A 22,758-nucleotide genomic window follows, 5' to 3' on the forward strand; every position below is an offset into this window, starting at 1 on the left:
CTCACGCAGTCCCCGTTTCGGAGACACCGAGACCACGAAGCTACTTAAGCACACAACTGTGCAGTTCCCTCATGGAATTCTATGCTTCTAGAATTTTCCACCGGAAGCTTCTGAAGGGATTCTGAGAACCCACTGCTTCCTTGAGCAAAGATTCTCATAGCTTGTATATCCCCTCTCTCCCTGGAAAGTGTGTTGGGAATAAAAGCGGAGCTGAGCCCGTGTCTGGCTGCAGTCACCTGCTTAAGGCACTCTGTCATGGTGGGGGGGGGTCTCCCGGGGGGGGTCTCCCCGGATTGGCGCTCAGGCGGTGGTTGCAGAGACCCCTCCCCCGAAGCCACCGCCCCCTCTCCTGCGTTAGCTACTTGATTTACGTCCCTGAAAATGCCCACCAGGTTCCCTGAGTCTCCATCGCTCTAGCTGTATTGGCTTCTGCTTTTGGGGAGGGAGAGGGCCAGTGTGATGGGGGAAATGGAGAGGGTGGGGGGAGCGGGAAGGAGGGGGTGGTCTGTCACGTGGCCCTGAAACTGGGGGTGTGAGGTGGAGAAGCCCCAGAGGAGCCCAAGGGGGCAAGGATGTGTCCTGGGAGCCAGTGCTGGTCTCAAGAGGCAAGAGGTGGGTGGAGCAGAGCTGGAGGGGTGAGTGGATGGTGGTGGTGAAGGGGGTGAAGGCGGGGGTGGGGGGAGGGGGGAGGGAGGTGAAGGCGGGGGAGGGGAAGGGGAGGAGGAGGGGAGGGGAAGGGGTGCGGGGGAGGGGAAGGGGTGGGGGGAGGGGTGAAGGCAGGGGCCAGCGAGGGGTGAAAGGAGGGGGATGTGTGAGGGGGGTGAAGGGGGCAGGGGGTGAAGGTGGGGGCAGGGGGTGAAGGTGGGGGGAGGGGGGTGAAGGGGGGCAGGGGGTGAAGGTGGGGGGAGGGGGTGAAGGTGGGGGGAGGGGGTGAAGGTGGGGGCAGGGGGTGAAGGTGGGGGGAGGGGTGAAGGTGGGGGCAGGGGGTGAAGGTGGGGGGAGGGGGGTGAAGGGGGGCAGGGGGTGAAGGTGGGGGGAGGGGGTGAAGGTGGGGGCAGGGGGTGAAGGTGGGGGGAGGGGGGTGAAGGGGGGCAGGGGGTGAAGGTGGGGGGAGGGGGTGAAGGTGGGGGGAGGGGGTGAAGGTGGGGGCAGGGGGTGAAGGTGCTCAGGGGAGGTCGGAGCGGAGCCCTGGGGGTGGTGGGGCTCTGGCGGCTGGGGGAACACTGCCACCCTCTGGGGGTGCCCTGGGCCTTGGGGCTTTGTGGGCAGGCGTGGGCAGGGGATGGAAGGGCGGGGCTGGGGGCTTGAGGCCCTTCCTGACTCCTGGACCCGCCCTGGGTGAGCAGGCACCAGGCTCCGGGTTGGTCCGCGTGTCTCCCACTCGTGCGGCCTGCTTTTGAGTGCTCATGTATTCTAGGAGGTCTGCTTCAAACCAGGCATGCGCCTCTGTTCTGAAAAATGTAGTCTGTGGCTCCCCACACTTTCCGGGCTCAATCATACCGGCATTGTGAGTTTGTGGCCTGTTAGGATGACAAGAGAGTGTCATCAAGAGATGACAATGAGAGTCCCTTGGACTGCAAGGAGATCCAACCAGTCCATCCTAAAGGAAATCGGTCTTGACTGTTCATTGAAAGGACTGATGCTGAAGCTGAAACTCCAATACTTTGGCCACCTGATGCGAAGAGCTGACTCCTTGGAAAGGACTCATGCTGGGAAAGATTGAAGGCGAGAGGAGAAGGGGAAGACAGAGGATGAGATGGTGGATGGCATCACTGACTCAATGGATATGAGTTTGAGCAAACTCTGGGAGTTGGTGATGGACAGGGAGGCCTGGTGTGCTGCAGTCCTTGGGGTCGCAGAGAGTCAGACACGACTGAGCGGCTGAACTGAACTGATGATGACAGGAGACCTGGAGGCTCACCACGAAGGACCCTGTGCCTCCAGCGACCCCGACATCCCCACCCCAGACCCCACCTGCCTGGCTCACCACCTCCAGGTCCTCTTCATCACCTTTTCTCCCAAACCTTACAGTCCCCTGTCCCCCAAGGGCAGCACTAGGAGGCAGGTAGCCATCTGGCAACCTCGGGAGGCGCTGGCCTTCTGAGGTTGGGGTTATGACAAACAGGAGGGGTGACCTTCGTAAACCAGCCTGACCGCGAATTGGCTTGCTTTCTCTTTATTTCTGTCACCGCGTGCTGGGTCAGCCGACACCCGGCTGTTCCGACTGTCCTGTGTTTCTGGGCCTGTCGCTGTCACAGTTCAGGCTGGCCCAGACCTGCAGGGTGGCCGTGGGCCTGAAACTCCCACACAGCCAGTCCTTGCTTTATGTGACATGCGTGTTCCTGGAAAACCACCTGTAGCAAGAGTTTCCTGCAAAAATCAACGGTAGGAGAGGTGGTACTGAGCTGTTTCCATCTATGTTTTCCTACTAAACATCAGTATAACGTTTCCCATTATTGTGTGTGATAATAACGTGTGTTAAGTGACAATGAAAATGCAGAACACACAGTGTGGGCGCCAAGAGGTGGGCTTCTGGAGTTGGGATGGGATCAAATTCCAGCTTTTTTCCTATCCCATCCAAGTACTAACCAGGCCCAACCCTGCTTACCTTCAGAGATCAGACAAGATCAGGCATGTTCAGGGTGGCATGTCCGTAGACTGGCTTTTTCTTTCTAGTCCAAAGATCTTTAGCAAGTTAGTTCACCTCTGTGCCTCATTTTTCTAACTTGTCAGATGGAGGAAATAATAGTTGCTATATCATAAGGTTGTGCTACTGCAGAGTTGGTGGTGGACAGGGAGGCCTGGCCTGCTGCAGTCCATGGGGTCGCAGAGAGTCGGACACGACTGAGCGGCTGAACTGACCGGCTGACTGTACGGCACAGGGAACTCTATGCAATACCCTGTGATAAACCGTAACAGAAAAGAGTCTGTGTATATATATGTGTATAACAGAACCACTTTGCTATATACCAGAAATTAACAGGACATGGTAAATCCACCATACTTAAATATATGGTGGAAGGAGACGGTGCCAGGACTTCCTGCAGCTCCGACACACCCACGGAGCAGAGATGAGGCCAGTCTTCTCCTCGCGTGACCCCCTGACCCCTTCAGGGCTGGCAGAGGCAACCTGATTTCCTCCTCGTATCTCTTTGTCACGTCAAATTTACTGGCAAAGAGACACCTTGTGTAGTTTCTTGGCGCCAGAGATCTTTGCAGATTTCCTGACTTCTTGATAGGCAGGCAGCACGACAGAAGAGAAGCCGATCTCACATGAAAAGCCCGTGGAGCTGGGGTGTGGGGCGGACACAGTAGCAGGAGGCCCCGCAGGGGCGAGGGCACGCAAGGGGGGTTGTCAGCCCTCAAGGCTGCAGCGGGCTTCCCTGATAGCTCAGCTGGTAAAGAATCCGCCCGCAATGCGGGAGACCCCGGTTCGATTCCTGGGTCGGGAAGATGCCCTGGAGAAGGGAACCGCTACCCGTTCTAGTATTCTGGCCTGGAGAATTCCATGGACTACAGTCCATGGGGTTGCAAAGCATTGGACACGACAGAGCAACTTTCACTTCGCTTCACTTCAAGGCTGCAGCCGCTGAAGCTCCCTGCTCCTGCGGGCCAGTCCCCCCCATCCCCATGGGCCTCAGGGGAGTCCAAACTTGACAGAAAACCACCTGCGGGTGGAGGACTGTTTACCACCTGACCCAGATCCCGCTCGTGGGGGACCATTGGCAAGGGGCATGCTGTGAAAATATATTTCCCGCAGCTTTCTGAAATGAATGCTCACACTTCCATTTTAATTTTACTTGAATAGCTCACAAGAAGAAAGATCTGGACCCATAATCTGAGATATTTTGTAAACTAGCAAGAGAATTGATTCAGTTCATATAGAGGCAATTTTACTCGAAAGAGATTGGTTAGGTCAAAATGACTGGTTAAGTATAGCAAGTTGGTAAGTAAATTCAATTTTCCGTGGTAAACATTGTTCCCGATTCGAAGAGGAAAGGCATGATATTCTGCAAAAATATATTCCAACACATACAGTTTCCTCTAACAACATTTAGGGGAATCTCGAGTTAATCTAAACTTAAGGTTATAGGTAGGGAATGAAGACAAATTCTCTGAAGATGGAGACTGATAACGACCAGACACAGAGTGAGTTCCATTTGACCTTAAAGGAAATTTTGTCTTCCTTGGCTAGGACTATGTTTTGTTCTGCTGCAAAGCATGTGGGTATCACACAAAAGAGCCCTGGGTAAGTGGCAACCTGGAGAGTGTTTTCCATATAATACAGAAGTCGCATTTTTATCAGTGATTTTTCCCAGCTTGCAAACTAGTAAAGGAAGAGCAAAGGAAACTCAAATTAAGCAGAAGGGAACAAGAAAGATAAGAACAGAAATCAATAAGCTAGATGGCAGATAAATAATAGAGAAAAATCAGTGACACCGAAAGTTGGTTGTTGGAGAAGATCAACCAAATTGATAAATGTCTCGAAAGACTGATGGGGAAATAAAGAGATAAGGCCCAAATTACCAGTGTCAGGAATGAGAGGGAAATATCCTACCTGATAAGGATGAGAGAATATTATGAACTGTTCATGCCAGTAAGTTCCACAATGTAGAAATAAAATGGATAAATTTCATGAAACACAAACTATGAAAACTCACCCAAGAAGGAACAGATACACTGAATGGCCCTGCATCTGTTAAAAATTGAATTTATAGTTAAAGACCTTCACATAAAGAAAACTATAGACTTATTGGTGAAGTTTATTAAAATTGTTGGGCTTCCCTGCTGGCCCAGATGGCAAAGAATCTGCTAGCAATGCAGGAGACCCAGATTTGATTCTGGAGTTGGGAAGATTCCTGGAGAAGGGAATGGCTACCCACTCCAGTGTATTTAAGGAAGACATAATATCAATTCCTCATAGACTTTCAGAAAACTGAAGAGGAGGATACTTTCCAATTCATTCTCTGAATCCAGCATCATATTGATACCCAAACCAGAAAAACACAGTTCAAGAAAACACAAAACCACAAACTAATATCCATCATGAACTCAGATGTTCTTAGCACAGCATAGCAATTTGAATCTAAAAATAAATAAATAAATATATATATAGTACGTCATGGCCAAGAGGGATTTATCCCAGGAATGTGAGACTGACGTTTAAAAATCAGTGTAATCCCCTTTGTTTGTTTTTGCTTTTATTTCATTTGCCTTAGGAGACAGATCCAATAAAATATTGTTATGATTTATGTCAGACTGTTCTGCCCATGTTGTCTTCTAGAAGTTCTATGGTTCAAATCTTACATTTAGGTATTTAATCCATAATAAAATCTCTTTGCAAACCCAGGAGAGAAGTGAGGAAGGTGAAAAATGGCCCCCGGAGATCTTCAGACTCTTGTCCCTGGAACCTGCGGATGTTAGCCTTATATGGCAAAAGGGGCGTTACCAATATGATTAAATTAAGATCCTAAAATGGGGCGATTATTGTGGATAATCTACTGTGTGAGTGTGTTAATCAGTCAGTCGTGTTTGACTCTTTGCAACCCCGCAAATTGTAGCTGGCCAGGCTCCTCCGTCCGTGGGATTCTCCAGGAAAAGAATACTGGAGTGGGTTGCCATTCCCTCTTCCAGGGGATCTTCCTGACCCAGGGATTGAACCCAAGTCTCCTGCGCTGGAGGCGGATTCTTGACCGTCTAAGCCACCGGGGAAGCCATGGATAATCTAGGTGGGCCCTGGATGAATCACAAACGGCCTTTTTAGAAGGGGCCAGAAGGAGATCACCAGGCTGCAGAAGAGGCAATGGGATGACTGAAGTGGGTGCTACCCTGCTTGACTAAGAGAGGAAGGAAGGGGCTGTGGAACATTCCAGAAGGAAGAAGCTCTTGAAGCTGAAAAAAGCAAGGAAGCAGATTCTCCCCTAGAGCCTTGGGTGGGGCATGGCCTTCCCAGCACCTTGATTTGACCTAGTCCTGGTTTTTATAAAGAAATATTTTACTTATTTATTTGGCCATGTCAGTTCTTAGTTGTGGCATTTGGGTTTCTCCTTAGCTGTGATGCTTGGGCTTAGGGCCTCCAAGGCGTGTGCGGTCTGAGTTTCCTGACCAGAGACGGAACCCGTATGCCCTGCGGGTTCTTAAGAAGGCAGACTCTTCACAGCTGGACCACGGGGAAGTCCCGACCCAGGGTTTTGACTTCTGACCCCAGAACTGCAGGAGAAGATCCGTGTACTGTTTTGTGACGATTTGTTGGAGCAGCCGTCGGAAACTCACACAGGAGGAGAATGTTATGTTGAAAACTCTGTCCCCCGGGGCCTCTGCAATAGGTACCCGAGCCGCACTTGCTCGCTAGGGCTGCTGAATGAAGCCTTGCAGACAGGGCGGCGAGCACAAGGGAATCAATCTCACGGTCTGCAGGCTGGAAGGCGCAGATCCAGGGCGGGCAGGGCTGGTCTCTGCGTCTGGGAGGAAGCACCGATCCCAGGCCTCTCTCCTGGCTGCTGGTGGTGCCTGGCCATCTTTGCTGTCTCTTGCCTGTGGACGTGCTGCCTGACTCCATGGCAGACCCCGGTGAATCCCTGGACACCAGACGAGCTTCCCTGGTTGCAACACTTCCGGCGTGTTGTGTTGTCACACACTGTTGCTGGGAGTTGTGTGTCTCTCAGCTGGTAAAGAATCCTCCTGAAAGCAGGAGACCCCGGGTTGATTCCTGGGTCGGGAAGATCCGCTGGAGAAGAGATAAGCCACCCACTCCAGTGTTCTTGGGCTTCCCTGGGGGCTCAGACGGTAAAGAATCTGCCTGCAGTGCAGGAGACCTGGGTTCGACCCCTGGGTTGGGAAGATCCCCTGGAGAAGGGAAAGGCTACTCACTCTAGTATTCTGGCCTGGAGAGTTCCATGGACTCTATAATCCATGGGGTAGCAAAGAATGGGACAAGACGGAGCAATGTTCACTTTCTTTCACTTGTAACTGCGCTGGAGACATACCTGCAAGCTTGTGGCTGGTTCCTTCACCCACATCTTTTTCTCATTGCTGGTTTTACTATGTACCTTTTCTTTGTCACAAACCATAACCATAAGAATAACAGCTTTTCCTGACTTCTGTGGGTCCTTTTAGGGAATCATCAAGCTTGAAAATAGCCTTGGGGACCCTCTGACACAGTTATATCACACAGACCCCCACACATATCTTGGGTGGAAATGGAGTTCTCTAGGCAATGATGAATCACTAGAGTCTTTACTTGGGCTGCTCAGTCACTAAGTTGAATACAACTCTTTGTGACCCCGTGGACTGTACCCGCCAGGCTCCTCTGTCCATGTCTCCAGGCAAGAATACTGGGGTGGATTGCCATGCCCTCCTCCAAGGGATCTTCCAAACCCAGGGATCAAACCTGTGTCTCTTAAGTCTCCTGCTTTGGCAGATGGGTTCTTTATCACTAGCACTACCTGGGAAGCCAAGGGTGCTCGCTTAATAACAGTGGTATGTTTAGTACTGGTGCCAACGGCCTTCTTTGCCTCTCCAGATGCACTCCCTGCCCTTCACCATCTGCTCTGAGCCCTGGGAGCTTGCCCTGTACTGACTGACCAGGTCCTCGGCTCTCTAGCTTCCCATGAGGGTGGGGGGAGCCTAGAGGAAGATACAGTCACTGTGTTGATTTCTCCAGCTCCTTCCACTGTGGAACTGCTGACTGGCTAACCCTCTGCTGCTCCCGGGTCTCCCCCTTGGTCTCCTGGGGTTCTGGTGACAGCCCCTGCCCTGTCCCCTCATCTAGAGATATAAGGTTCTCCATCAATCCTAGCTCTGGGGACCATCCCCATCTTTTCTTGATTTCCCTGTATTAATAGTCTGCTTGTTAAACTCCTCAGTCACCAGCTTTGCTTGCCAATTCATTGCCTTCTGGGACCCTTTTGACTGATACGGTCGATCCTGAGTCAACTCATAAAGTCAGAAATACACTCTATCTGCAGGAATGTGTTTAGCACATCTGTATTTTATCAATCCCAATTGCGTCACATCTATTCCCCAAATCGTATGCACAATCAATACTATTTACTCAGTATTCAATCAGAGCTTGGTTTGAGCACAGATTTGTAGACCTCTTAATTCCCAGGCTCCCAGCAAGGACCCAGAGCTCTGGGCTTGGGAAGCCTTGTCACAGATCACTGGAAATAGAAGTGTTGATCACCACTGCCTTGAAACTTACCTGTAAATGCTGTGGTTCCCAACCTGGCTGTAAGGGAACCATTTTCAGAATGCTAATTCTTAGGCTCCCACTCCATACTGTCTGAGTCTCGCCCCAGTGCCTCTGATGATGAGTGGAATCTGAGATCAAGGATTTAAGTAACTGAGAGCTCCTTATGGAGACTAGGCAGTTTGAGTCATAAAATGTTGCTTTTGGAAATAAGGCGGCTTCCCTGCTGGCTCAGATGGTAAAGAATCTGCCTGTAATGCAGGAGACCTAGGTTCAAACTCTGGGTTGGGAAGATTCTTTGGAAAAGGGAATGGCAATCTACTCCAGCATTCTTGCCTGGAGAATTCCATGGACAGAGAAGCCTGGTGGGCTACAGTCCCTGGGGTCACAAAGAGTCGGACATGACCAAGCGACTTTTTACTTTGAAAATAAAGGTCAGCGATGGGAGTGAACAGTTTACCTATGGAACCTTACGTACCGTCGAGTGCAAAGAATTTCCAGCACCTCCTTCCCTCCTGGTTACACGGGAATTGTTTCCCACCCCCGTGGCAGGAACTGATCCCGGCCACCGGGCTGGGAGCAGACGTGGTCCAGGTCACTTGGGGCAGCAGGTAAGGCTACTGGGGCTTCTCCGTGGGCTCTTCCTCTGATGTTGTCATCATGGGAGGTCACAGTGTTCAGGCCATCCATGGGGACAGCGGCTGGACAGTCCTCAGTGTTTTGCCGGATGTCCGAATCCCCGAGCGGGAAGAGAGAAGGCTTCCAAGACAATGTAATTCGCAAAAAGGGAAGTTTATTACTGACTCGAGCCAGGGCTTCTGCCACATCCAACGCGGTGGTGCAGGGTCAGAAAGCGCTGAGCCCAAGCTGTTACCCAAATTTATAGGGTGTGCATAAGCAGTTGGTAGCTGGCTTAAGCGGATTGGTTACATGTTTGCAAAGCAATTTTATTGGTCCAAACTTTCGCGGGTTTTTTTCAAACTTGGGCATTTGTGGGCTTTTTAGCTTTCCCCTGATAGGTTCCCTCTTTCTTACTAGGCGCATGTTGATTGGCTGGCTCCAGGTGGCCTGATAATCATGTTACCCCGGACAACCAGGCCTACTCCTAATCTAGGCTGCCTGTCATGGCGTTTGCCCTGGCAGCCTCACACTCAGACCCTCATGGACTCGGAGTGAGCACAGAGTAGACCTCATTGGGATGGTTTGGAATTGATCCTAATCACAGCAAAACTGAGCTTATCCTACCTGTTTTTACCATTGTTGAGATATTGCTCAACTATGAACAGCTTATAATTCTAAACCTATAAAGCATCTTGTAGAGAAGGGCATGGCAACCCACTCCAGTATTCTTGCCTGGAGAATCCCATGGACAGAGGAACCTGGTGGGCTACAGTCCATGGGATCGCAAAAGAGTCGTGGACACCACTGAATCGACTAACACTTACATAGCCTCTTGGGAAGATGCTTCATATAAGGGGAAGTAAAACAATCAGGCTATACAATTGCGTATAGTTGATATATAGTCACTGAAGAATATACATGTGGCCCACGCTGAATGCATGAAAGTTAAAATATTTGTGTGAAGTTGATGGGGGTGATGAGTCATTAAAATGGAAAAAAAAGTCATCCTTGAAATGTCTTTAATATCTTTGAAATGATTCTCATAGTTTTTCTTCCTTTTTCCTCCTTCTTCACTTCTTCTCCTCCACATTATACTTTTGAAGGAACAGAAAGTGGGCATTTCTTTACGGCAAAGGCAAGATGAATGTGGAACCTGCTGGCCCTATGTGAGAAGACAGAGCTGGGGGGACGGGGACCCCGAGGCTGTGTGTCCCCAGCTGGAGGCAGCTGTCCTGGAAAGAGTCTGTTTGGGTGTCATGCAGTCCTTGGAGGTTGTGAACGAGGTTCTCAGAGCGTAAACCCAGACTTTTAGATTGGCTGTTTTCATGCTGTTCATGTTTTCTGTAGTTACTATGTTTTTTTCTTTAAAAAATTAAAAAAAATTATTTATTTTTAATTGGAGAATAATTGCTTTGTAATGTTGTGTTGGTTTCTGCCACACATCCACAAGAATCAGCCGTAGGTGTACGTACGTCCCCTCCCTCTTGAACTTCCCTCCCACCCCATCCCACCCCTCTAGGTTGTCACAGAGCCCCGGGTTTGAGCTCCCTGCCTCATGCAGTAAATTCCCACTGGCTGTCTATTTCACATATGGTCATGCATGAGTTTCCATGTTACTCTCTCAATTCGCCCCACCCTCTCCTTCCCCCGTTGTGTCCATAAGTCTGTTCTCTGTGTCTGCATCTCTATTGCGACCCTGTACATAGGTCCATCAGGACCATCTTTCTAGATTCCAAATCTCTTTCTGACTTACTTCACTATATACTATGGCTTTTTTTTTTTTGTCAGTTTTTTGTTATGTTCCATTTGATAACAATAAGCCTGAAGCACTGATTCTCTTCCAGGGGACAGTCTTGCCTCTGGGGACATCTGGCCACGTCGGGAGATGTTTTTGGTTGTCGTGACTGGGAAGGAGGTGGTGTCTGGTGGGTAAAAGCTAGGTAGGTGCCCCCACTCTAAAATGTACAAGCAACCCCACAGCCAAGAGCTGTCAGGCTCATGGGCCTGCAGGTAAAGGAGGAGGGGTTTCTATCTCTTCCCACTGCTTAGGGAGCCCACGACCTCGGGAAGTTAAAGCTCGAGACCTCCAAGGAAAGATGAAGGCTGGGGTGGTCCCCGTGGGTGCAGCCAGCTCCCCACCCCCGGGAGCCCCCCTCTGCTGCCTGGTCTTGCCCTGGCTTTCACAGGAGCTCCTTCCTTATTCCTCTGGAGATGCTGACAACTGCATCTTTCTTTGGTGATAGGCAGGACCAGGGTGTCTGGGAATGGTGAGTGCTCCGGGGAACAGGCAGGAGTGCTCATTTACTTCTAAAAAAATCCAGAATGGATTTTATGAATAAAAAGATTAATTTTGAAAAAGTTTTATTGAAGTAAAGTTGATTTACAATGCTGTATTAATTTCAACCTATTAATATTAAATTCAACATATTAAATATTAACGATTTGCTATATAGCAAAATGGCTCTTATACCCACATATGTGTTCTTTTTCATCTTCTCTTCCATAATGGTTTATCACGGGATATTGTGTCCTACAATAGAAGCTTGTGATTTATCCATCCTATACATAATAGTTAGCGTCTGCTCATCCCAAACGCCCAATCCATCCCCCAGCCCCACTCCCTCACCCACTTGGCAACTCTAGCTTTGTGAGTCTGTTTCTGTTCCACAGATTTGTCCATTTGTGTGTTGTTTGAGATTGCACATATAAGTGATACCATATGATATTTGTTGAGAAAGATCAGCCTGACCTTGACCAAAATTCCACCCACCAGGAGAGTGTTTGCAGCATTCTCCTTGTTGGTTAAAAGGTCAGCAGGGTGGGGATTGCTGGAGAACTTCCTGGAGAGAGCCTTGTTAGAGGGAGTGGTGGCGGTTTAGTCTTCTTTAAAGTCCTGTCCAGGTCTTCTGAAAGCCCATGGGCTGTAGCCCGCCAGGCTCCTTGGTCCATGGGATTCTCCAGGCGAGAGTACTGGAGTGGGTTGCCATTCCCTTCTCCAGGGGATCTTCCCGACTCAGGGATGGAACCTGGGTCTCCTGCATTGCAGGCAGATTCTTTCCTGCTGGGCCACCAGGGAAGAGGGAGGGGGGCTGGTGTGTATTTTGTGTCTTTTGGGGGTTGGGGAGGTGGCTGTCCAGTGCCCCTGGGTGTGGGGCGTCCTGCAGCCCTGGATACTAGGAGGCCTTCAGGTCCTGTCTCGGCTACAGAGCTGCCTCAGCTGCCGCCCTGGGTACCACCTCCTTCCTCCAGGTGGGATGGGGATACAGGGGATGCCAGTGGGTCCCGTGGGGCAACTCTGTAGCACCTGCCCTCCACACGTGCTCATGCCCACCAGGTCCCCCCACTCGGGCCCCATCACAGCATCAGCTCTGGGAAAGCTGGCTGCGATGGGGAAGAGAGGATTCTGAAGGCTCAACACTCAGCGTGGAAGGGCTTCCGGGAGGGACTGGAATGCAGGGCCCACTGACAAAAAGAGGCCACTCAGGAACGGAAACATCGGGGCTGTTTGACACAAAGGCACCCCTAGCTGCTGAGACGAGGAGGCTTCTTTGGCCACGATTCACCTCAGACGATCTATTTTCCCCCGGCTATACCACCTCTGACAAGATGAAGTGCATTCCTGACATCCAGAATTTCCCAATAAAGATTTCATTGTCTGGTTCCCCTGTGAGAAGTGAGACGTGAACTTGATATTTATCTGTTCAACCTTCATCAATAAAAAAAAAAATTTTTTTTCTGGTTGGCTTATTCCTGTTGATTCTTAATGAAGTGGCATTTTTATGAGGTGCCACTCAGTCCGAAACTTCAGAAGGAGTCAGGAATATATATGGCATGGCAGAGCAGATGCATTAAACGTGGAAATGTGTATGAATGGTTGTATGCATACATAACACGCTGAAATAAATACTACAGTCATCAGGGGTTTAATATACCTCATCCAGAAAGGGATATATCACACATTAAAACATAATTACTGGCTGGAAATGGAAATAGATCACCTCCTAAACCAGATTCATCAGCCTGACTCAAATATATCACCCAATGAAGCAGAGAGAACACACACTGAGCCCAGGCCGCGGCCACTGATTTAGACCCAAAGCACTAATGTACTAAATGGGTGACCACCCCCAGCCTGAAATATATTGTCGCCTGGTGAAAAAGATCGCTGTGATGGAGCCGATTGACCGAGAATGAAATCCACGCCGGCGGGGCGGCCCCGAGCTGGTGGGCTGTGCTGGGGGGGTGCCTGGCTCCCGAGGCCCCCGCAGGAGGCTGGTCCTGCAGGAATCAGCGCTGGTCGGTGAGTCACTCGGCGATAAGCCAGCACCAGTCTGGCCAGCTCCCGTCCAAGGACACGGAGGAGGCAGCCCCGGAGCGGCCTGCCTCCCTGCGGGTCGGAGCTGGTTCCCGGGCTGGCCGCAGGGCCCGGGGGCAGGAGGCTGGTCGCAGAGAGGGATGAGCCTCGCTGTGTCTGTGAATATGCTCCAAAAATATCTATGCAATCTTCTCTAATCTGCAAATGCCATCTTGTGCGTGGGGTGGGAAACCCTTTCCATGTGCTTCCTCAAGGTTGCCTTTTAGAGGTCCGTCTTCCCCAAGACCACTCATGATGTTCAATTTTACCGAGTTTAACTCCCACAGGGGCCTGTGTGTGTGTGTGTGTGTGTGTGTGTGTGTGTAGGTTGTGTGTGAATCGGTAGGTATGTCGGGGGTGCGTGTGTGTGTGAGTTTGTGTGCGTATGGGTGTGCAGGTGGTAGGTAAATTGGTGTGTGTCTGATGTTTTGTGTGTAGGTGGTGTGTGAGTTGGTGTGTACATGTGAATTGGTATGTGTGTATGTGTGTGTGTAGGTGGTGTGTGAATTGACACGTGTATGTATAGCTGGTATGTGAATTGTGTGTGTAGGTGGTGTGTGAGTTGCTGTGTATATGTGAACTGGTCTGTGTGTGTGTAAGGTGGTGTGTGAATTGGTGTGTGTGTGTAGTGGTGTGTGAGTTGGTGTGTGTGTGCAGTGGTGTGTGAACTGGTGTGCATGATGGTATTGCGTGCATGTGTGTGACTTGCTACAGGAGGTGGGTTCGGGTTTCTGCTGACGCTGACTGGGGGCTGAGGAGTGCGGGGCAGGAACGCAGAGGGCCGGCCGTCATCACTCACAGGAGGGCTAACTTCCGTCGGGGGGCCCTGACTTGGCCGTCGGGCGTCGGTCCGAGGAGGAGCCCTCGCTGCTGGCTCCCAGGCCCCTCTCGGACCGGGCCGCGTCTGCTCAGCGTGGGGACAGCCCCGGGGAGCAGGCGGTGGGGCGGCTTCCCAGGCAGCAGCCGGGTGCCCGCGGGGCGTGGGGCAGGTGTGGTCACAGGTTGAGAAGGCTGAGCTGTCTGAGACATCGTGTACCACCTTCCCAGGTGGCTGCCCAGGCTGCCTTCCCACCAGCAACAATGCCCGTTGCTGCTGCTCCGCCTCCCCACTGGCATCCGTGTGTCCCGGTAGCTCATTGCTGCCGGAGGCAGTTTTAAGGGATCCAGTGAGGTTCTCCCTCTAACCTGTCCCCTCTCTGCTTGCACCTCTTCCCACCTCCCAACCCACTTCCCTCCCACCCAACATGGCCCTGGGACCCCCGGGGCAGCCTAGGGGTCTGCTGACCCCTGGGTGAGTCTGCCCAGGCTGGTGGTCGTGAGAGGCATCTGTCCTCCAGGGAGCTGCTCCCCTACCCAAACTCCTTCCATCCACACGGCTGTTTTGGAGGCTCTTAGAATTGAAAGGGCTCTGTGTGCTCAGTTCACAGAAATGTTTATGGATGGATAACCCCTGAATTCTCTAGATATTCCCATTCTTGGTCTCGCACTTGTTCAGTGTAAATTTTGTTGCTAAAGACCCAAATGAATTTAAAATCAGAATTCCTAGATCTCTTAGTTCTTTGCTTCCTCTCCCATAAAATATTCCTATTGAACTCTAAGGATGAATTTCTAAAGTCTTATCTGACCAAAGTGATTAAAGGTGAAAAACAGCTGAATAAATCTGGCAGAGTTTTGGCAGAGGGGTGGGTGGGGTGATGGGTGTCTGCCACAGAGCAGGCTGGAGATGTGTTTAGCTGTCCTGGGCTTGGCCTCTGAACCAGCTTGCTTTTAATTTCCTCCCACCTTTCTCCTCTGAAGTGACGAGGTCTCTAAAAGCTCCCCTTGACTTTTATTCTCAAACCCACAGAGGCTCCTCAGTGGCAGCATAAGGAGGCCACTCATATAAGTTGTTGTTGTTCAGTTGCTAAGCTGTGTCCGACTCTTTGCAACCCATGGACTGCAGCACGCCAGGCTTCCCTGTCTTTCACATCTTCCAGAGTTTGCTCAAACTCATGTCCATTGAGTCAGTGATGCCATCCAACCATCTCAACCACTGTCGCCCCCTTCTCCTCCTGCCTTCAATCTTTCCCAACATCAGGGTCTTTTCCAATGAGTTAGTTCTTCACATCGGGTGGTCAAAGTATTGGAGTTTCAGCTTCAGCATCAGTCCTTCCAGTGAATATTCAGGACTGATTTCCTTTAGGATGGACTGGTTGGATCTTCTTGCAATCCAAGGGACTCTCAAGAGTCTTCTCTAGCACTATTCCAGTTACAAAGCATCAATTCTTTGGTGCTCAGCCTTCTTCATGGTCTAACTCACGTCCGTACATGACTACTGGAAAAACCATAGCGTTGACTCTATGAACCTTTGTCGGCAAAGTGATATCACCGCTTTTTAGCATGATGTCTAGGTTTGTCATATTCTTGCCTGTAGAATCCCCACGGACAGAAGTACCTGGTGGGCTACAGTCCATGGGGTCGCAAAGAGTCAGACACGACTGAGTGACTGAGCACAGGTTTGTCACAGCTTATCTTCCAAGGAGCAAGCATCTTTTAATTTTATGGCTGCAGCTTCTGTCCACACTGATTTTGGACCCCAAGAAAATAAATTCTGCCACAGTTTCCATTTTTTTCTTAATATGACTGCTGGTAAATGGGAGGCTGACAGGGGACTCTTTGGTAATTCAGTCCCTCTTGTAAAGCGCTCCGCTGCTCTGTGAGCAAGTGACGGGGTGGCCCCAGCCTGCCTCTGACACACCCCGCAGTTCTCAAGCCATGCAGAGCCGTCACCTCAAGTGGGAAAGAGAAGCTTGTTCATCATTCCGCTTCCAGGGCCTCATCCCCTTGGGCTCTGATTCTATGGGCCTCAAGGGGGCTTGGAATCTGTATGCTTTTGTTTTTTGGCCAAGTAACATATTTAAAAACTTTTTACTTTGTACTGGAGTATAACCATTTATCAATGCTGTGATAGTTTCAGTAAACAACCAAGGGACGCAGCCACACCTATACATGTGTCCACTCTCCCCCATCCAGGCTTCCGCCCAACGTTGGGTGGAATGCCCTGGGCTGTAAGTAGGTCCTTGTTGGTTATCCATTTTATTTTATTTTTCAAACTTTAAACTTTCTATTTTGTATTAGAGTATAGCCAATTAACTGGAGCAGGAAATGGCAACCCACTGCAGTGGGAGAATCCCACTGACAGAGGAGCCTGGCAGGCCATGGTCCATAGGGCCGCAGAGAGTCCGGACACAACTGAAGTGACTAAGCCCACACACACCCATAGCTGATGAACAGTGTTGTGTTAGTTTCAGGTAAACAGCCAAGGAACTCAGCTATACCTATACGTGCATCCAATTCTCCCCCAAACTCCCCTCCCATCCCGGCTGCCACGTAACATTGAGCAGAGTTCCCTGTGCTATACAGTAGGTCCTTGCTGGTTATCCATTTTAAGTAGAGCAGTGTGTACCTGTCCATCTCAGACTCCTTAACCATCCCTTCTTCCATCCCTCCCCTGCCCCCTACCAGCAACCATAAGCTTCTTCTCAAAGTCTGTGAGCTTGTTTCTGTCTTGTAACTAAGTTCATTTGTATCATTTCTTTTGGAGGAATCTGCATTTTTATTAAGCACCTGCCATGGACTGAATTGGCTTCCCCCTGTAATTAAGATGTTGAAGCCCCAGCCACCCACTGATTTTGGAGACAGGACCTTTATGGAAGTAAGTAGGGATAAATGCTTCAGAAGGGTGGGGACCTGATCAGATGGTATTAGCAACTTTTAAGAAGAGACAGGAGAGGGTTTGCTTTCTCTCCAGCATGTGAGGACACAGTTAGAAGGCTGCTGTGTGCAAATCAGGAGGAGAGCCCTCCCTGGAACCCAGCACCTTGATCTTGGACTGCCAGTCTCCAGAGCTCTGAGAAAGTACAGTTCTGTGTTTAAGCTACCTGCTGATGGCAATCTTTTACAACAGCCGGAGCTGACTGGTACAGCAGAAGTGATTCTGCACAAGGTCATTTTATAGGCAAAGAATCGAGGATGTCACAGCTAGTTAGGTGGTCAGAATCCATAGGTGAACCTTGGTCAGTAGCCCAGGTTCTTTCTCTGAGTCACTCTGCCTTTATGTTGAGCCAACACCGGGCTTGCTCTTCTCACTGGTGATGGAAAGAGGTGAGGAGGCTGCTTTGCATCTGCAATTCCCTGGGGCTGTGTGGGGTGCTTTGCATGTCATGTCAGCCTCACAGATCCCCTGGAGGAGGGAATGGCAGTTCACTCCAGTATTCTTGCCTGGAGAATTCTCTGCACAGAGGAGCCGGGTGGGCTGCAGTCTATAGGGTTGCGCGTAGTTGGACATGACTGAAGCGACTTAGCACACACACTCACATGAGTGCTTGCAGCCAGAGTCTCACGGATGCCTGAACACACAGCTCACATTTTCTGAGGCTCTGAGTTTCCTTTGGTGCTGAAATACTTGAACTTACTGGATCCCTTCCATCCGTCTCTCTCTTCACTTCCTTCTGATTCCTGGAGGTCAGAAAGTAGGCTCCTCCCTGGGCCGTGGGCTGGGTGGTATTTTTTCTTGGATCTTCCTCTGTGGTTGTTAGATTGCTCTTTTTACCTTAAGATGGAGAGCCCATTCCGGGAAGGTACATATATTTTTTTCCAATTGATTTCTTGTCAGGTCTAACAAGATCAATCAAATCATACAGGCGATAAAACTGATTTAGCGCTCATAAAGTCCCACGACGTCTCATATGCAGTGAGAATGAATGACAAGGAGGGAAAGCTCCTCTGTGTCCCTACACCCTCCTGGTCATAGGAGGACAGCTTATCCTCGGACTCACCTTCTCAGGCTCCCGTCTCACCAAGCCAAGAGGAGACCCAGGACAGGCATGTCCTCAGTGGGCGGGGAGGAACCAAAGTTAGTTAGAGGGCAGTGGGACAGAGTCTATCCATGGACTTGCAGGAGGAAGAAGACAGAAACTAGCCAGAAGGTGCCCCTGGAAAGGAAGGATTGGAAATGTCAATGGCCAGGAAAAGCATCATTGGGAAAACCGGTATTTTCCATTTTGGGGTAAGTTCTTTTGCATATCCTCATCCACTGTCTAGTGAAGAGTTAAGCTTACATGACTGTGATTGGACCATGAAACCTGGCCCTAGCAGGTCTTGGCTTCTTGGTCAAGGACGGACACTGAGTGTAAGACAGGCCTGGGTATCTTCCCTCTGGAATGTGAAAGTGGGCACGTGGAGATGGAGCTAAGGGTTGAGGGCTGGGGAAGAAGCAGCATCCGCCGTGTTGCCAGTCCTGCTAGAGCGTGGCTCTGTGCTGAGGTCTCCGGATGTGTCCCTACTCCATTTCTTCAGCTTTTCTTGGGATCCCTGAAACCCCCAGCCTACAATATATCCTCTTTTCTGGAGTGAGCCTTCTTGGATTTATATTCCAGACAACCAGATATACGCCGATTAAAACAGATCTTTTTTGGGAAATGATCGACCTTACCTCATATTGACCTTAGAACTGAGAAATGTTATGTAAAGTGGGCTCCTGAGGTCATGCAGTCCTGGACTTGCTGATCTGCAGGAGTGTTTATTTATTTTTGCTACACTGGGTCATTGTTGCCATCCATGGGCTTTCTCTATTTGCGGTCAGCGGGGGCTGCTCTTTGCTGCTGTGCATGGGCTCCTTATTGTGGCGGCTTCTTAGTTGTGGAGCACAGGGTCTAGGCACACAGGCTCAGTAGTTGTGGCTCATGGGCCCTAGAGCGTGGGCTCAGGCTTAGCTGCTCCTTGACATGTGGGACCTTCCTAGACCAGGGATTGAACCTGTGTCGCCTCTACTGCACCACCGGGGAAGTCCCAGGAGTGTTTCTTGTGGACTGCAGGTACAGTTTCTTGGAATATTTTGGTTGCTCTTATAGGCTCTCCATGGCACCCCAGGCTCCCCCGTTCCCTATTGTCTTACGCCTTGCTTATACACAGGGTTGTTCCTTTCCAGCTAAGGGTTTCCCACACAGCTGGTGAAACACTATTCTTGGGTGTGTCTGGGAGGGTGCCTCTGGAAGAGGTTAGTGTTTGAATCAGTGGACTGAGAACTGGGGAGACGGTGGCTTCTGACACAGGTTGAGACAGAAGGCATTTAAGGTTTGCTGGAGGGTCCTCTTTGGCCCTGTGGTTTGGGGGACCCGCCATGGAGGCCTTTCTGGGGTCTCCACAGTCGGTTCGCTGGGTGGTTACTGCCCAGGGCCATTGTTATTCACAGACATTGACAAGCCGGGCCCCACAGAGCCTCCTGGGAAACAAACCCTGCAGCTGGCTCTTCCGCTTTGCTGGGATCACTGGCAGGAAGTGATGGGCTCTCTCAAGCCTCCCATGTGCGGTGTTTGATCTTGACGGTCATCATCTTCGTGCCCTGTCTATTCTGCATCTCCACCTATTCCCAGTCCTGGGCATTCTGTGTGATGATCAACTGTGTCCTTTCACTGTCTGACCAGCTGCCTTTGATCGATGTCTGAGGGCCCCTAATGGGAGCCGTGCGAGTCAGCCACGGATCACAGTGACCCGTCACCAGCATGGCCCTGGGATGATATGTTGGTGCCTGGAGGTGTTGGCAGCGCCAGGAGCTGCCTGGAGTGTTAGGTTAAGCCTGTGTGTGTGTGTGTGTGTGCAGATTCAGAGGCACCCAGGGGAAAACCCGCACTCAGGACCAGAATTACTGGATTGTAAATGTGTAAGTGGGAGAAATCTCAGAAACTTGAACACTCTCTACTCTGACATGTGACACCAGTCTCATGGGCAAATGAATTTGATTGATAAGTGACCTACAAAGAGTTTTTGAAGTCCAACAACAGCAAGACATATGTTGCAGCAGATGCCAAGCAAGTCCCTAAACAAATACTCCTGTGTGTCCTCTTCCAAGGTGGGCTCAGGGCTGTGCTGTATTTTCTGGGAGCTGACACATCGATGTTGAATATGGTGCTGCTTTAAGGGGTTTTAGAGGGTCATTTGGAAATTGGTGGTTTTAAGGTACAGTAAGTCCCCTATATACAAGAGAGCATTCATAAGCTCTATCTGTTCATAAGTCCAACAAAGTTAGCTTAGGTACCCTCATAACACAATCGGCTATATGGTACTGTACTGTAATAGGTTTATAATACTTTTCATATAAATAACACATAAACAAGAAACACAAAAGAAAACCTTTTTAATCTTACAGTACAGTACCGTGAAAAGCACAGTAGTACCGGCTACATTGCTTCCCTGGTGGTTCAGCAGTAAAGAATCTGCCGGAAATGCCGGAAACACAGGAGATGCTGGTTCGGTCCCTGGGTAGGAAAGATCCCCTGGAGGAGGGCATGGCAACCCACCCCAGTATCCTCGCCTGGAGAATCCCATGGACGGAGGAGCCTGGCGGGCTACAGTCCACACTGTTGCACAAAGTCAGACACAACGGAGTGGCTGAGTATGCACACACACCAGCTACATCACCATTCCGTTCAGACTTGCTTCCAGGCATCCTGGGCTTGAAATAAAGATACTGCCCTCCTGTACTCTATACAGTACTATATGGTAAAGTACCCATAAGCACAACTGCTTATAAAGGACTCACGCAGGTGACAATTATGCCAGACACCCGAATGACTTACGTGGTTGGACCTGTGCAATAACGTACTCTTGCATCTTTGAAAGTTTGCAACGTGAAGGTTCGTATGTAGGGGACTTAACTGAACTGTGCTCATTTTAGAAGCCAACTCTGCTGTCTTTTTTGTTATTCAAGTCCAGTACACTCCCACTTGAGTCTGGTACACACTCACTTCTAGCTAGAGACGGCTCACTTTGTCCCCGTCCACGTCTCTCTGCGGGTACCCTCCTGAGAGCAGGGCGTGAGGACAGGCTGTGGAAGAGGCTGGGCCAGCTGTCCTTGCTCTGGCTAGATGCCTGGCCCCTCCACACAGTGGGAAGGGAGGGGCCACCGTGGGTTCCCAGGGAGAGGAGAAAAGGATGGAATTCAGTGTTCGCCCGAGAGCAGGTTCTACTGGAGGAAGGTGGGCAGGGGGAGACTACTGAACCCCACGGCGGACAAGGACAAGCTGGGTGCTATGGACTGAACGACACGTCCACCCAAACTCATGTTGACACCTAACCCCCAAAGTGATGGTATTGGGGGGGGCTTGGAGGTCTTCATGGTGGTGCTCCCACTGATGGGATTCATGCCCTAATAAAAGAGATCCTATTGGACTCCCTTCTACCCATGAAGGCACAGTGAGAAGATGTCCATCTGTGAGCCAAGATCCAGGTTCTCACCAGACACCACATCTGCTAGTGCCTCGATCTGGGACTTCTAGCCTCCAGACTATGAGGAGCCCATTTCTGTTGTTTCTAACCATCCAGTCTGGAATTCTGTCATCATCGCAGCCTGAGATGATGAAGACAGGGAGCTTGGGGGGTGGGGAGGGGCCAGGCAGAGGAAGAGACATCAACGCCAGGGTCTGCAGACACGGGAGACAGGTGGTTCTGGATCAGAGTGGGCCTCTCGTGCCTCTGCACACACGAAGCGGATGCCTCATGAATATTTCCCATTTGCCTGGATAATTTCACTGCTTTCAAGCCTTCCAGAAAAAGGCCTTGAAATGTTATGAAACGAGGCGACAGGGGAGAAGTAGGAGTCTCTGATGGTTAAAGCAGCGGGGAGATGAACTGGGAAAGTGCCGGCGGAACAGATAAGAGCATGCTGATAGATGAAGAATAAACATAAAATATAGGAATGGATGTAATTTCAGCAGAACAGGAAGCTTTACGAGGAGTTATTGCCCAGAGCCAAAGATTCAGAGACAGGCGGGGAGCGGGGGGTGGGGGGGAAACCACTCTAGGAAACCTATGAGAGAGCAGTTTATAATTTTGAAAGTCAAGCAGATGAGCTACATCTTTAGGATCAGAAGATGGGCCAGGGTGGGCAGCATAAGGTCCCCAATCAAATCATGAGCAATTCAAGTTCGGGGGTCAAATCTTTCCAACATTTCTTCTATATTGTTTTGCTCAACATCATCCCCCCATGCAGCCCCTATAATTGGTGGTTTTCACACGATCATCGTAAATCCAGAATATTGAGGCCAGTGGACTGGTGTCTGTCTCTTCAGCTGGAAGCCTCATTCCCTGCTTCCTCTGGGGCCATGATTCTGAGCACAAAACACTAGTGAGATTAGCAAAATACCATGTATTCATCACACAGACTCCAAGGCTCTGTTTTAATGAATGAATGGATCATTCACAATGATTTGAATTTGATTTTGGCTTATTGTATATTAACTGCTCCTGTAATACTCAAAGATAGTCTGTCCTATTAAATTTGTTTTTGTTCGGTCACTAAGTCATATCTGATTCTTTACAACTCCATGGACTGCAGCACGCCAGGCTTCCCTGTCCTCCACTACCTCCCAGAGTTTGCTCAAGTTCATGTCCATTGAATCGGTGATGCTATCTAACCATCTCATTGTCTGCCACCCTCTTATTCTGCTGTCAATCTTTCCCAGCATCAGGGTCTTTCCCAGTGAGTCAGCTTTTTGAGTCAGGGTGCCAAAGTATTGAAGCTTCAGCTTTAGCATCAATCCTTCCAAAGAGCATT

The sequence above is a fragment of the Muntiacus reevesi genome, chromosome 6, assembly GCF_963930625.1.
Source record: "Muntiacus reevesi chromosome 6, mMunRee1.1, whole genome shotgun sequence".
In the NCBI taxonomy this organism is placed as follows: domain Eukaryota; kingdom Metazoa; phylum Chordata; class Mammalia; order Artiodactyla; family Cervidae; genus Muntiacus; species Muntiacus reevesi.